Source organism: Montipora foliosa, unplaced genomic scaffold, assembly GCF_036669935.1.
Source record: "Montipora foliosa isolate CH-2021 unplaced genomic scaffold, ASM3666993v2 scaffold_348, whole genome shotgun sequence".
Lineage (NCBI taxonomy): Eukaryota > Metazoa > Cnidaria > Anthozoa > Scleractinia > Acroporidae > Montipora > Montipora foliosa.
In genome coordinates this window covers 3,632-18,742 of record NW_027179647.1, presented here as the reverse complement: position 1 = coordinate 18,742, position 15,111 = coordinate 3,632, and the positions used below count along the sequence as shown (strand labels likewise).

Here is a 15,111-nt window from a genome sequence, read left to right as displayed (position 1 = left end):
CTCTAGTTGTATGTGTGATTTGTTTCCGTCTAGCCAAGCGAGAAAGCCAGTGAAAATCCCCCTTGCCTTCCCTTCAGACTGCAAAGAATGTTCAATTCATAGGCATAACCAGTTACATTGTGACGACAACTTTAACATTTGTCGCGCGAAAATTCAGTGCTCATGCAATGTGGACAAGCACGAAAATAACAACTCATGAATCAACCATAAAATAAAAGCAATCAATAAAGTAGAAGCCTACAACACGAGTACTTCCCAAGCGGTCACCCAGCGAAGTACTACTCTCGCCCTAGAGGATTTGACTGCGGGGATCGGACGGGACCCGGTTTTTCGCCTGTGGTATGGTCGTAGACGGCAGAATACAAGCTCTAGGTGTATGTGTTATTACTGTTGGTCTAGCCAAGCGACTTAGCATCTGAAAATCCCCCTTGCCTTCCCTTCAGACTGCAAAGAAGGTTCAATTAATAGGCCATTACCAGTTACAGTGTGACGACAACTTTAACATTTGCCGTGCGCGAAAATTCAGTGCTCATGCAATGTGGACAAGCAAGAAAATACCAACTCATGAATCAACCATAAACTAAAAGCAATCAATAAAGTAGAAGCCTACAACACGAGGAATTCCCAAGCGGTCACCCAGCGAAGTACTACTCTCGCCCTACAGGATTTGACTGCGGGGATCGGACGGGACCCGGTTTTTTGCGTGTGGTATGGTCGTAGACGGAAGAATACAAGCTCTAGTTGTATGTGTGATTTGTTTTCGTCTAGCCAAGCGAGAAAGCGAGTGAAAATCACCCTTGCCTTCCCTTCAGACGGCAAATAATTTTCAATTAATAGGCCATCAACCAGTTACATTGTGACGACAACTTTAACATTTGTCGCGCGCGAAAATTCAGTGATCATGCAATGTGGACAAGCAAGAAAATAACAACTCATGAATCAACCATAAACTAAAAGCAATCAATAAAGTAGAAGCCTACAACACGATTAATTCCCAAGCGGTCACCCAGCGAAGTACTACTCTCGCCCTACAGGATTTGACTGCGGGGATAGCACGGGACCGCGGTTTTTTGCCTGTGGTATGGTCGTAGACGGAAGAATACAAGCTCTAGTTGTATGTGTGATTTGTTTTCCTCTAGCCAAGCGAGAACAGCCAGTGAAACTCCCCCTGGCCTTCCCTTCAGACTGCCAAAGAATGTTCAATTAATAGGCCACATCAACCAGTTACATTGTGACGACAACTTTAACATTTGTCGCGCGAAAATTTCAGTGCTCATGCAATGTGGACAAGCAAGAAAATAACAACTCATGAATCAACCATAGACTAAAAGCAATCAATAAAGTAGAAGCCTACAACACGAGGAATTCCCAAGCGGTCACCCAGCGAAGTACTACTCTCGCCCTACAGGATTTGACTGCGGGGATCGGACGGGACCCGGTTTTTTGCCTGTGGTATGGTCGTAGACGGAAGAATACAAGCTCTAGTTGTATGTGTGATTTGTTTTCGTCTAGCCAAGCGAGAAAGCGAGTGAAAATCCCCCTTGCCTTCCCTTCAGACTGCAAAGAATGTTCAATTAATAGGCCATCAACCAGTTACATTGTGACGACAACTTTAACATCTGCCGTGCGCGAAAATTCAGTGCTCATGCCAATGGGGACAAGACAAGAAAAATAACAACTCATGAATCAACCATAAACTAAAAGCAATCAATAACGTAGAAGCCTACAACACGAGGAATTCCCAAGCGGTCACCCAGCGAAGTACTACTCTCGCCCTACAGTAGGAGACTGCTGGGATCGGACGGGACCCTGTTTTTCGCGTGTGGTATGGTCGTAGACGGAAGAATACAAGCTCTAGTTGTATGTGTGATTTGTTTTGGTCTAGCCAGGCGAGAAAGCGAGTGAAAATCCCCCTTGCCTTCCCTTCAGACTGCAAGAATGTTCAATTAATAGTCAATCAACCAGTTACATTGTGACGACAACTTTAACATTTGTCGCGCGCGAAAATTCCGTGCTCATGCAATGTGGACAAGCAAGAAAATAACAACTCATGAATCAACCATAAACTAAAAGCAATCAATAAAGTAGAAGCCTACAACACGAGGAATTCCCAAGCGGTCACCCAGCGAAGTACTACTCTCGCCCTACAGGATTTGACTGCGGGGATCGGACGGAGCCCGTTTTTCGCCTGTGGTATGGTCGTAGACGGAAGAATACAAGCTCTAGTTGTATGTGTGATTTGTTTTCGTCTAGCCACGCGGGACACCGAGTGAAAATCCCCTTGCCTTCCCTTCAGACTGCAAAGAATGTTCAATTAATAGGCCATCAACCAGATACATTGTGACGACAACTTTAACATTTGTCGCGCGCGAAAATTCAGTGCTCATGCAATGTGGACAAGCAAGAAAATAACAACTCATGAATCAACCATAAACTAAAAGCAATCAATAAAGTAGAAGCCTACAACACGAGGAATTCCCAAGCGGTCACCCAGCGAAGTACTACTCTCGCCCTAGATGATTTGACTGCGGGGATCGGACGGGACCCGGTTTTTTGCTTGTGGTATGGGCGTAGACGGAAGAATACAAGCTCTAGTTGTATGTGTGATTTGTTTTCGTCTAGACACTCGAGAAAGCGTGTGAAATTCCGCGTTGCCTTCCCTTCAGACTGCAAAGAATGTTCAATAAATAGTCAATAAATCAGATACATTGTGACGACAAATTTAACAGTTTTATCGAGCTAAAATTCATTGCTCATGCAATGTGGCAAGCAAGAAATAACAACTCATGAATCAACCATAAACTAAAAGCAATCAATAAAGTAGAAGCCTACAACACGAGGAATTCCCAAGCGGTCACCCAGCGAAGTACTACTCTCGCCATACAGGATTTGACTGCGGGGAAAGGACGGGACCCGGTTTTTTTCCTCTGGTAAGGTCGTAGACTGAATAATACAATCTCTAGTTGTATGTGTGATTTGTTTCGTCTAGCCAAGCGAGAAAGCGAGTGAAAATCCCCCTTGCCCTTCCCTTCAGACTGCAAAGAATGATCAATTAATAGGCGATCAACCAGTTCCATTGTGACGACAACATTAACATGTGTCGCGCGCGAAACTTCAGTGCGCCTGCAATGTGGACGAGCAAGAAAAAAACAACTCCTGAATCAACTATAAACTAAAAGCAATCAATAAAGTAGAGCCTACAACACGAGGAATTCCCAGCGGTGACCCAGCGAAGTACTACTCTCGCCCTACAGGATTTGACTGCGGGGATCGGACGGGACCCGGTTTTTTGCCTGTGGTATGGTCGTAGACGGAAGAATACAAGCTCTAGTTGTATGTGTGATTTGTTTTCGTCTAGCCAAGCGAGAAAGCGAGTGAAATCCCCCCTTGCCTTCCCTTCAGACTGCAAGGAATGTTCCATTAATAGGCCATCAACCAGTTACATTGTGACGACAACTTTAAAATTTGTCGTGCGCAAGATATCAGTGCTCATGCACACTCGACAAGGAAGAAAATGAAACCACAGGAATCAACCATAAACTAAGAGCCAGCAATAAAGTAGTAGCCTGCGACACGAGGAATTCCCAAGCGGTCACCCAGCGAAGTACTACTCTCGCCTACAGGATTTGACTGCGGGGATCGGACGGGACCCGGTTTTTTGCCTGTGGTATGGTCGTAGACGGAACAATACACAAGCTCTAGTTGGATGTGTGATTTGTTTTCGTCTAGCCAGAGCGAGAGAAGCGAGTGAAAATCCCCCTTGCCTTCCCTTCAGATCTGTCAAAGAATGTTCAATTAACTAGGCCTCAACCAGTTTACCTTGTGACGACAACTTTAACATTTGTCGCGCGCGAAAATTCGTGCTCATGCAATGTGGACAAGCAAGAAAGTAACAACTCATGAATCAACCATAAACTAAAAGCAATCAATAAAGTAGAAGCCTACAACACGAGGAATTCCCAAGCGGTCACCCAGCGAAGTACTACTCTCGCCCTACAGGATTTGACTGCGGGGATCGGACGGGACCCGGTTTTTTGCCTGTGGTATGGTCGTAGACGGAAGAATACAAGCTCTAGTTGTATGTGTGATTTGTTTCGTCTAGCCAAGCGAGAAGCGAGTGAAATCCCCCTTGCCTTCCCTTCAGACTGCAAAGAATGTTCAATTAATAGGCCATCAACCAGTTACATTGTGACGACAACTTTAACATTTGTCGCGCGCGAAAATCAGTGCTCAGGCAATGTGGACAAGCAAGAAATAACAACTCATGAATCAACCATAAACTAAAAGCAATCAATAAAGTAGAAGCCTACAACACGAGGAATTCCCAAGCGGTCACCCAGCGAAGTACTACTCTCGCCCTCACAGGATTTGACTGCGGGGATCGGACGGGACCCCGGTTTTTTTTTTCCGCCTGTGGTATGGGGTCCGTAGACGGAAGAATACAAGCTCTAGTTGTCTGTGTGATTTGTTTTCGTCTAGCCAAGCGAGAAAGCGAGTGACAAATCCCCCTTGCTTTTCCCTTCAGACTGCAAAGCCTGTTCAATTAATAGGCCATCCAACCAGTTACAGTGTGACGACAACTTTAACATTTGTCGCGCCGCGAGAAATTCAGTTGCTCATGCAATGTGGACAAGCAAGAAAATAACAACTCATGAATCAACCTAAACTAAAAGCATTCAATAATTAGAAAGCCTACAACACGAGGAATTCCCAAGCGGTCAACCCAGCGAAGTACTACTCTCGCCCATACAGGATTTGACTGCGGGGAATCGGACGGGCACCCCGGTAATTTTATGCCTGTGGATATGTTCGTTGACGGCCAAGAATACAAGCTCTAGTTGTATGTGTGATTTCTTTTTTGGTCTAAAGTAGAAGCCTACAACACGAGGAATGCCCAAGCGTCACCCAGCGGAAGTACTACTCTCGCCCTACAGGATTTGACTGTGGGGATCGGACGGGACCCGGTTTTTTTGCTGTGGTATGGTCGTAGACAGAAGAATACAAGCTCTAGTTGTATGTGTGGTTGTTTTTCGTCTAGCCAAGCAAGAAAGCGAGTGAAAAATCCCCCTTGCCTTATGTTCAGACTGCAAAGAATGTTCAATTAATAGGCCATCAACCAGTTCCATTGTGACAACAACTTTAACATTTGGGGGTTCGCGGGCGAAAATTCAGTGCTCATGCAAATGTGGACAAGCACGAAAATAACAACTCCATGAATCACCCATAAACTAAAAGCAATCAATAAAGTATAATAGCCCTACAACACGAGGAATTCAGTGCTCATGCAAAGTGTGGACAAGCCAGAAAATAACAAGTCATGAATCAACCATAAACTAAAAGCAACTAAAGCAATCAAATTCGTCTAGCCAAGCGAGAAAGCGAGTGAAAATCCCCCTTCCCTTCCCTTCCGACAGCAAAGAAAATGTTTAATTAATAGGGCCATCACCAGTTCCATTGTGACGGACAACTTTAACAGTTGTCGCGCGCGAAAATTCACTGCTCATGCAATGTGGACAAGCAAGAAAATAACAACTCATGAATCACCATAACTAAAAGCAATCAATAAAGTAGAAGCCGACAACACGGGGAATTCCCAAGCGGTCACCCAGCGAAGTACTCTTCTCGCCCTACCGGATTTGACTGCGGGGATCGGACGGGACCTGGTTTTTTGCCTGTGGTATGGTCGTAGACGGAAGAATACAAGCTCTAGTTGTATGTGTTATTTGTTTTCGTCTAGCCAAGCGAGAAAGCGAGTGAAAATCCCCCGTGCCTTCCCTGCAGACTGCAAAGAATGTTCAATTAATAGGCCATCAACCAGTTACATTGTGACGACAACTTTACGATTTTTCCGCGCGCGAAAATTCAGTGCTCATGCAATGTGGACAAGCAAGAAAAATAACAACTCATGAATCAACCATAAACTAAAAGCAATCAATAAAGTAGAAGCCTACAACACGAGGAAATTCCCAAGCGGTCACCCAGCGACGTACTAACTCTCGCCCTACAGGATTTTACTGCCTGTATCGGACGGGGCCCGGTTTTTTTTGCCTGTTGGTAAGGTCGTAGGCGGAAGAAATACAAGCTCTAGTTGTATGTGTGATTTGTTTTTCGTCTATACAAGCGGAGAAAGCCTTGAAAATCCCCCTTGCCTTCCTTTCAGACTGCAAAGAATGTTTCAATTAATAGGCCATCGACCAGTTACAATTGTGACGACAACTTTAACATTGGGTCGCGCGCGAAAATTCAGTGCTCATGCAATGTGGACAAGCAAGAAGATACCAACTCATGAAATCAACCATAAACTAAAAGCAATCAATAGGCGTATAAGCCCTACCAACACGCGAAATTCTTAAGCGTGTCACCCAGGGGGGGTAGCGAAGTACTACTCTCGCCCTAACAAGATTTCGACTGCGGGGATCGGTACGGGACCCGGTTTTTTGCCTGTGGTATGGTCGTAGACGGACGAAATACAGGCTCTAGTTGGGTGTGTGATTTGTTTTCGTCTAGCCAAGCGGGAAAGCTAGTGAAAATCCTTCTGGCCTTCCCTTCAGACTGCAAAGAATGTTCAATTAACAGGCCATCAACCAGTTTTACATTTTGACGACAACTTTAACATTATGTCGCGCGCGAAAATTCACTGCTCATGCAATGTGGACAAGCAAGAAAATAACAACGCATGAATCAACCATAAACTCAATCAATCAATAAAGTAGAAGCCTACAACACGATAATTCCCAAAGTGGTCACCCAGCGCAGTACTACTCTCGCCCTACAGGATTTACTGGCGGGGATCGGACGGGCACCCGGTTTTTTGCCTGTGGTATGGTCGTAGACGGAAGAATACAAGCTTCTAGTTGTATGTGTGTTTTGTTTTTGTTTAGCTAAGCGAGAAAAGCCTTGAAAATCCCCCTTGTTTGCCCTTCAGACTGCAAGAAAAGATTCAATTAGAGGCCATCAACCAGTTACATTGTGACGACAACTTTATTTTTTTGCGTGCGCGAGTTCAGTGCTCATGCACTGTGGACAAGCAAAAATAAACAACTCATGAATCACCCATAAACTAAAAGCAATCACTCAAGTAGAAGCCTACACCACGAGGAATTCGCAAGTGGTCACCCAGCGAAAGTACTACTCTCGCCCTACAGGATTTTTGACTGCGGGGATCGCCTCGATCATTTCTGGAACCGCTGGCGAGGCAGAGAATCTCACACAACTTTAGAGAACAACATCGGCTGTTCTAAGACAGTTAAACTCACAGCGTACGGTTTTCAAGTGGGAGATATTGTGTGCATACATGAGATGACGACCCCAAGACAGCTGTGGCGACTTGGAAGGATTCAATGCTTACTTTTCTGGTCCGGATGGCGAGATTCGAAGTGCTGTAGTGAAAGTTAATTTCCGGCAACTTGCTTTCGTCAGAATGGAGACGCCCACTGCAGAGACTCTACCCTTTGGAAGTGAAGCGGAATACTGACCGGATAACGCTGTTCCTATTACAGTTGTGAGGGATGAAGAGGTCCCAGCAGGTGTTGTACATTGTGAGCTAATAAACCTTTCTAAAGTGATGTGTACGAATTTTTGTAATAAGTTTGTTTGTACATGAGATTTTCTTAATTTTGAAGTTTTGTTGATTGATGTCATCAATCGTGGGCAGAGTGTGCATAAACTGGATCCGACTATTTCACGTGGTCGGCAAGAAGAAGAAAAAACATTTTTTGACCCCCAACGAACTGAACATTGAAGTCTGGCGTTGTTCTACGATTTGATCTTGAAAATAGCCTTGAACAGAAATGGGATTTCTTATTTCTACATACGACGTTGTCTTATTGCGTAAGGTGCTAAACTGCTCGAATACCCCGCCACTTATTTGCATGTGAATAGCGTGTATTGTTATCTTTCTCGTTCTTTAAACGATGCGCCCCACTAGCGTCACGGTTTTCTTGTACAGGCTGTAACCAATAAAAATTTGATACAAGAATTATTTCTCAGTGGCAGATTTGTTATCCGAACTAGCCTCGTTCACCAGGGTCTCACATTGTCTCAACGACAATGGAGCTCCTGGAACTCGAGGTCGTTTCAAAACAAGTCCACAATTACAATGACGGCAAAATTTTTTGCGCGCTTATGTGTCTCATTTTCATTTTGTGAAACGTCGATCTGTCACTTTTTAACCAATAGAAAGTCCTCCTTTTTTCCATTAGCCAATAAGAGAGCGAGGCAAGTTATGAATTTGGCCGCGTCAAAATGAATAAAATAGAAGTTTCTCACATTTTTTGTTCTCGCGTTTCTTCTCGTGTTTTTGAACTTAATTTTGGACCCCTCTGCCTTTTTGTTATTGTAAAAAAACAAATTGATAATCAGTTTTTCATGCGTCTGTCCGGTCATTAATAATGATATAATTTCGTCATAAACTTGTCAAAGTAGTAGCGCATCGCCTCGTGCCATCCGCAGCTACTTTGACAATGTTATGACGAAATTCATGATCAATAACAGTACAGACGCATGAAAAACGGACATCCAAATATGTTTAATTAGCCGGACGTCACGCAAATCCACACGAACATCTGCAAGTCACTTAGCGATTGAAAGCGCTAATTTTTCGCTTATGAGATAAATACATGGGTATAAACTACCCTAATATGATGAATTTGCGGTAGGACTATAAGAAATGTTGGACACTGACTTATTTGAACGTCAAACGACGTTCTCAAAAAACTTGGTAAAGACGTTTCGACCTGAAAACCCTCGGTCATCCGAGAATTTGACAAAAAGGCGACAGCTTCTTTCAACCGTTCATATTTGGCGTATGTGCGTGACGACAAGTACGCGTTATCTCTGCTTGAGGCGAGGAACATTATCAACACTCTTCCCCAGGGCGCTTTTCCCTGGCTTTGGGAAAAGCGCCGGGGGACGAGGTTGGAAAATATAAAATGTCAGGAATTTCTATATGTTCATTCAGGCAGTTTGCCGCCGTTGGTTAGAGCGGCTTGCCATAAGATCCGGCGATCCCGGGTTCAAGACCCGCTCTGACCACTCGTTGAATTTGATCCTGGCAGTCCTTGGTTCAACTTCCCAGCTGCACTTGTAAATAGCCAACTGGTTTGCCTCCGGCCAGTTGGGATTCTGAATAATTTTTGTTTGTTCTGTTCTGTTGTTTTCGTTGTGGTTGCATTGGCCCTGAAAAGCCCCAATGGGGGAGCGGTCAATTAGTGTGTATTGTATCGTTATTGTATTTGTTGTCCTATCCGTAACGTAAGGCGGAACAGATGATCAATGCCATCAATTAGTAATTCATGAGTAATCGATGAAGAATCAGTTTGATTAATCATTGATTGTTGGCGAATGATCAATGAGTAATCAGATGAGTAATCGAAGCCCAAAAATGTTGTGGCCTAATCGATTACTCATTGATGTAATTGATTACTCATCGATGACCCATCGATTACTCAATCGACTATTATAATTGCGCACAACAGACACTTGTTGCGTTTCTTGTACCATTTTTTTTCGTTTGTGATTCTTTTAGCTGTGTGTAGACGAAACTTTTTCCTTGTATGTCAGTTAAATTCCTGTTGACAATGTCGAGGCGCAAAGTGCTAATCACAAATACAGATGATTCACAATTGTGCAATATTTCACTTAACCCAACTACGTTATATGTAATATACAAAACGATTTACCAGTAACCAAACCAGTCTGAAAATGAAACTAACAAATTCGCTGACAAGAGTCGAACACGTGGTTTATCGATTTTTTTGGTGGGTGTTTGTCAGCGAAGTAAAACTGCTTGCGGTTTAAGGCAAACATCCGTCATAAGCAGTTACAGAACCAGCTTGCGTGGTGAATATTTGAACAAGTTTCCGATTTTTTGGCCTTTGAGCTAGAAACGCGATTTTCTTTATCTATTACAGTGTGTTTTAGAACGGCGATTGTCCTATTTTTCGGCAGGTCCAGGTTTCATTACGTTCTATTTTTTCATTCTTTTCTTTCTCTTGGGCTTCCTTCAATTGTCTTTTGTTGCATCTCCAGTCCTTCTGCCGGTGGCCCTCGATTATTGAAAGACATCTTGTCATCGAATAAAAGAATGCCTTCAAACGATGGATTTGCTGGAATTTTGGGACTAACTAGAAAAGAGTCCACTAGTCTAATATGGTCCGTTTTTTCGATATTTTCCAATCAAATAATGGATTGGCATTCCTCTCGTTTGGAATGGTTGTCATTCTTTTTATGTGCCCAACAAGAAATTCGGTTTGTTCCGCCACAAGGCAGAAACCATTTCTTTGTGCCTTAGGTTTGCGGAATCAGTGCTCTCCCCACTTGAGAGAACCACTTCGTACCGTTTATCGTTGATCAACAAAAAAGCGATTTTGGCGTCCGGTTGAAGGAATATAAAGCCTCCCTTGCTGCTAGGATAGAAATCCCGGAAATATGGTAGGTTTTGTCCCTCGTGGCTGCACATATGAATAAGGATTTCTTTGAAGTTATTTTGAGCCAGCAGTAGCATCCGTCTCTTTTAAGTTTCTATTTCCAAATACAATGTTTGGGAGAATCCGCGCTGCGAATGTGGGAATTTATTTGAGCTCTTTTGCGGAAATTGCAATTCTATGGACTTTGAAGAGTTTGGTTCTTGGGGAGAAAGGTAGTTCTCTTGTTGTTTCGATTCAGAACATACTGAAGTTACTTGGCTAGTAGAGGCAGCAATGTCGATGAGGTCGTTTAATAAAACAGTTGCCAAAGTATCCTCGTTCGGACAGCCTCCTCGATTTCATCTTGACCAAGAATTTTGTTTTCATCAGGGCCATCGCCAGAGGACAACAACTCGGTCTCGTCGTTAACAATTTCAAAATGACCGTTAAACTGTAGAACGCCTGATGATTCTTCTAAAATATTTTCTTGGAGTCAACTGAGGTCTATGCCGAGCAGGTTTATGGTTTCTAGTGCATTGGCCTCAGCTATTTTTCATTGAACGTGCTATAAGGTCCTTCAACGTCATCAGGCCAAATGCGGAAGACATATAGTTTTATTCTAACTGATCTTCCGCTCCCTTTGACCTTTTTGAAAGTGTTATCCCTGTCTGGTTTTGTTCAGACAAAGCTTTTTTTCAGATAGCATTATCATAGCCTGACAGCACAACCAATGTCAATCATTTCAATAAGTGCCGGACGTTTGTTTTCGTTTTTTGGAAACATCGTATTTTCGCAAACAGTTTTTCGCATGGATCGCTGGGCCAAATAGCCAGGGCGCAAATGGAGCTTCAGGATAGTACTTAGCAAAAACTTTGACATCGAGTATAAGTGAATGACCAGAATTTATCATTTCTCTGTATGTTTCATCGCTGATAAAGTTGCTGTTGAACATCGTCTTTTCAAGTGTCAAATTTACAAATTTCCTCCGCAGGCTAAGGAAAACCACCGGCCTCCACGCTTCTTCAATCCTTTCGGCTATATTGTCAAGTTGTTGCATGCGTAAGCAGGCGGCATTTTCTGTCCAATTACTTCAAATATACCCTTGTCTTGCAACTGTTTCGTTGTCGGCAAAATTCAAAAGACATGAAAAGAAATTCTCACACGAGGATGAAGAAGCCTTACAGGCCGCATTAACGTTCCTGCTTATCCTTCATCCCAACGTCTAGTTTGCCATAGTCCCGTCGCCAAACGATAATTTTGGAACACTTGAATTATTTGCTCCAACATACTGCACATTTTTGCCCCATAATTAAAAGGCGTCTGGTATTTAAGCAACTGATTTCGCCAGTTTTTTACCATATGCAACTGATCTGGAAACATAAGTTTGGGTACGTAATTGTCATTACTTATTTTTTCCAACGGCGCAAAAAAACCCGCTCAATGCAGATGCTTTCTACAGACACCTTCCCATGCTCCTTGTGTCCAGCACCGTGGCAACGAATGTGAAAGTATTTTCGTATCTTGCGATCTCCATCCGCTTCCAGCCCTAATATGTTTATCCCAGATTGTCCGGCCCAAGCTCTAGAAGTGCGCATCCAAGTAGCACCAGTATCGGCTGTTTCTCCCTTTATGACAGGTTATATTGCTAAAGTAAATGATGGAATATACGACTGAAGCGGAACCATTAGAAGAAGCATACGGCCTGACATGCTTTCTCGGATTCTTGTTCTTCTACGCCGTCAATGATGTCTTGTGTGGAATTTTACCCTCACTTCTTCATTTTGCTTGCATAACCAATTATTCTATTTTCACGACATCGAACGTTTTGCGCAGCTAGCTGTCTCATCAACGGCAAGAGGAAAGTGCCTTTATAACAGAGTTTGTCATAAAACACTTTTGCATCTTTGCATCTATCGCTAGTTTAACGACTCAGCAACGGCCTTTTTCACTTATCGCTTCCCTCTGTAAACGGAGCTAGCACAAGGCCCACCAAAGTTTCTATAGCTACGTGCTCACAACCCATCGGGCCCCCATAGTCAAGAAGTATAGCAAATAGGCGACTTGATGGTTGAACTGCCAAGTGTTTCTACCTTTCCCTTGACTTTTAACGATAGATCGTTCAAAAATGTCTCAATACACTTTGTGTTCACATCACCATCTTTGAAGAGGTTGGCTAGCCTGAGCAACCGGTTCATCACACGGCGGGCAGAACAATTCAAGTTAAGCGCATCACCTGGTCCTGCTTTAGATACAACAGAACTTAGCCAATGAAGCACTGCAACATTTTGCGACGGATTCATGAACAAAATCCCCATCGCGCAGTTTGCAGCCCACATGTTGGAAATTCCCGAGGGTGAAGCGATCCGAAATTCTCAACACACCTAGTACCTTTGAACAACTGTCGGAGGAAGGCGAGAACCCTACGGGAGAATAAAGAACTGGGCTACAGCAAGAATCTCCCATAGGGGGTCTGAGAGTCAAGATTCAAGGTACATGAATCCGTTTTTTGAACACGTGTAATTTGATCAATTCGCATAACTATTTCCGTTAGCAAAGTCCTATATTTCCTTGTGTACTGCGACTGACATCGTTTCATAGAAATGTTATTTTTTTCATGAGTTCTCCTTTGCTTTGCATATTAAAGTCGTTTTGTTTTTGTTTTATAGGGAAAGGGAAGCGAGCTGCTTCTCCAACCGGCAAACAGGAGGACGAAATTTCGTTTATGCAGAAAATGGCCCTTGAGGTCTTGTACCGAGAGCAAGTATCCAGTCGCACGGAGTTATTGAAGAATTTGCAAAACTTACCAAGCCTTGACGGGGCAACCGTCAAGGTGTGGTTCCGACGACAAACGGCAAAGATTTATAGAATGGAAGACCTTCTGAAGCGATAATTTCTGTGTACTACTAGCTGAAAAGAATAAACCTGGAAGCATCGGTTTACATTTAGTTTGTTTTAACAGTTTTAAAGTTTGTTTTTTCTTCACTAGACACCGTTATTACAGCCTTGAGATAATATCGATGAGTAATTGTGAAAACGAGGACTAGAATCAATGCACATCCATAGACTAATCGATGACCGAACTTTTGTGGCCTAATCGTTTAGTCATCGATTACTCATTGATCATCGGCAATAATCCATGACTCATCAACTGATTACCTATCGATTACCTAATGATTACTCGTTGATTTCATTGTATTTCATTGGTTCCATCGATTAGTTTTGTCTGGTGTATTGTATTCTATGTAGAAATTCCTGCCATTTCTGTGTTCACTTCCATATTGTCCCTCGACCGCGCGCCAGGAGATCACGCGTACTGTGTCGTCACTCACATACGCAAATATGAACGGTTTTGAAAGAAGATGTCGCTTTTTTGTCAAATTCAAACCGGGTATGACCGAAGGCTTTACGGCAACGTATTTACCAAGTTTTTTGAGAACGTCGTTTGATGTTCAAATAAGTCAGTGTCCAACATTTCTTATTAGTCAATTATTGTATTAATACCGTTCCTAATATACTTGAAACTCTCAGCCTGCTGAGATTCAGAGGTATAGAAATTTTTTTCAACCAAATAAATTGTATCATGATGTCACGCAAGGTGACCAATGCTGCACATGTATTTTCGAAACGAAAGACGATCATGGAACTCTGAAATATTAAAACGGCTTTAATCGCTGGGTCAGGCGCGAAGAGAGACTCTGGGCACGAGGTTGACAATGCGAATCGTTGTGTATACCATCATGCTTTGTAAACGTTTGCACAAGATTCGGTGCAACGGTGGGGGATGGCAAGAGTTTTTTTTTGGTGCAAAACTATCTGTTTTCTCTCGTACAGAGAGGAAACGCTCTAAGGTTTACGTTACGTAAAACCTCTTTTGTCGTACTCGCTTCATCTTGTAGTATAATAACGACTACACTTTAATTTTGACCGTCCATTTCATTGTCATGGCCGCAGAGCCCAATTTTAAAGGTCTTTTACAAATTCACTGGCCAAAGAACGCGGTTGCATTGCCGCAATACACCTGTGTCCAGAGAATGAAGAATAATCGCGGCAGTTTTCATCGCCAATCTAACGTTTTCCGGTGCAAAAATTTACCATTGAAGCCGAATTTAGAAGCAAAAAGCAGGCAGAAAAAAACGCAGCAAAAGTTGCTTTATTCAAGTTATGAATCTTTCCTCGCAGTTCTATCAAAATTCCGTCCTCCGATCCAGCTCATTGTACATCCTGAGTCTGAGTTTTATTTAGGCGAACACAAGGAAGGACATGCTTGTACAGAAGCAAAGTTTTGTAACTGCAGAACAATCACACAAAGATGGCTCCATGGTTTCAGCCCCCCCCCCCCCCCCCCCCCCCCCTCCCTCTCAGGAAGGGCAAGGCACACACCAATGTCCTTCCTCAGAAGTTTGAAAGACCATGCCTGTCTTCATTTATTTCAAGCCAGTTTCAATAAAGAATACAATGCGCCTTTTTCTTACAAGAACGTTCTACAAGAATAGCACAGAAAAATGGATTGCCGCTTCCACATTATGAGACTAAAACACAAACGGAAATGGTGGATTTGTATGTGCGGTTTTATTTGATGGCCAGAGCTTCAAAAGTGACAAAAGTTTAACCAAACAAGAAAATAGGAAGAGCAACAATGCTGCTTCTTGTAGCAATTAAAACATTAACCTTCCGGGAGCAAACGCATTATGAACCTTTAATACCT

At 43.1% G+C, this 15,111-nt stretch overlaps 4 non-coding genes and 10 pseudogenes across 4 annotated transcripts; all 14 read right to left on the bottom strand.

Moving 5' to 3' along the window:
• Window positions 1–234: 234 nt before the first annotated feature.
• Window positions 235–353, bottom strand: LOC137987366 (5S ribosomal RNA). Its single transcript, XR_011120479.1, has one exon. It is a non-coding gene; the product is annotated as a 5S ribosomal RNA (ribosomal RNA).
• Window positions 354–603: 250 nt separating this feature from the next.
• On the bottom strand, window positions 604–722 carry LOC137987357 (5S ribosomal RNA). The gene has a single exon (XR_011120470.1). It is a non-coding gene; the product is annotated as a 5S ribosomal RNA (ribosomal RNA).
• Window positions 723–973: 251 nt separating this feature from the next.
• On the bottom strand, window positions 974–1,093 carry LOC137987405 (5S ribosomal RNA; annotated as a pseudogene).
• A 254-nt stretch (window positions 1,094–1,347) lies between these two features.
• On the bottom strand, window positions 1,348–1,466 carry LOC137987425 (5S ribosomal RNA). The gene has a single exon (XR_011120498.1). It is a non-coding gene; the product is annotated as a 5S ribosomal RNA (ribosomal RNA).
• Window positions 1,467–1,720: 254 nt separating this feature from the next.
• Window positions 1,721–1,839, bottom strand: LOC137987408 (5S ribosomal RNA; annotated as a pseudogene).
• A 250-nt stretch (window positions 1,840–2,089) lies between these two features.
• Window positions 2,090–2,207, bottom strand: LOC137987387 (5S ribosomal RNA; annotated as a pseudogene).
• A 250-nt stretch (window positions 2,208–2,457) lies between these two features.
• LOC137987382 (5S ribosomal RNA) lies at window positions 2,458–2,576 on the bottom strand (annotated as a pseudogene).
• Window positions 2,577–2,825: 249 nt separating this feature from the next.
• Window positions 2,826–2,944, bottom strand: LOC137987396 (5S ribosomal RNA; annotated as a pseudogene).
• Window positions 2,945–3,194: 250 nt separating this feature from the next.
• LOC137987377 (5S ribosomal RNA) lies at window positions 3,195–3,312 on the bottom strand (annotated as a pseudogene).
• Window positions 3,313–3,563: 251 nt separating this feature from the next.
• LOC137987386 (5S ribosomal RNA) lies at window positions 3,564–3,681 on the bottom strand (annotated as a pseudogene).
• A 257-nt stretch (window positions 3,682–3,938) lies between these two features.
• On the bottom strand, window positions 3,939–4,057 carry LOC137987413 (5S ribosomal RNA). Its single transcript, XR_011120487.1, has one exon. It is a non-coding gene; the product is annotated as a 5S ribosomal RNA (ribosomal RNA).
• Window positions 4,058–4,873: 816 nt separating this feature from the next.
• Window positions 4,874–4,992, bottom strand: LOC137987402 (5S ribosomal RNA; annotated as a pseudogene).
• A 580-nt stretch (window positions 4,993–5,572) lies between these two features.
• LOC137987389 (5S ribosomal RNA) lies at window positions 5,573–5,691 on the bottom strand (annotated as a pseudogene).
• A 1,023-nt stretch (window positions 5,692–6,714) lies between these two features.
• LOC137987403 (5S ribosomal RNA) lies at window positions 6,715–6,834 on the bottom strand (annotated as a pseudogene).
• Between the last annotated feature and the right edge of the window lie 8,277 nt (window positions 6,835–15,111).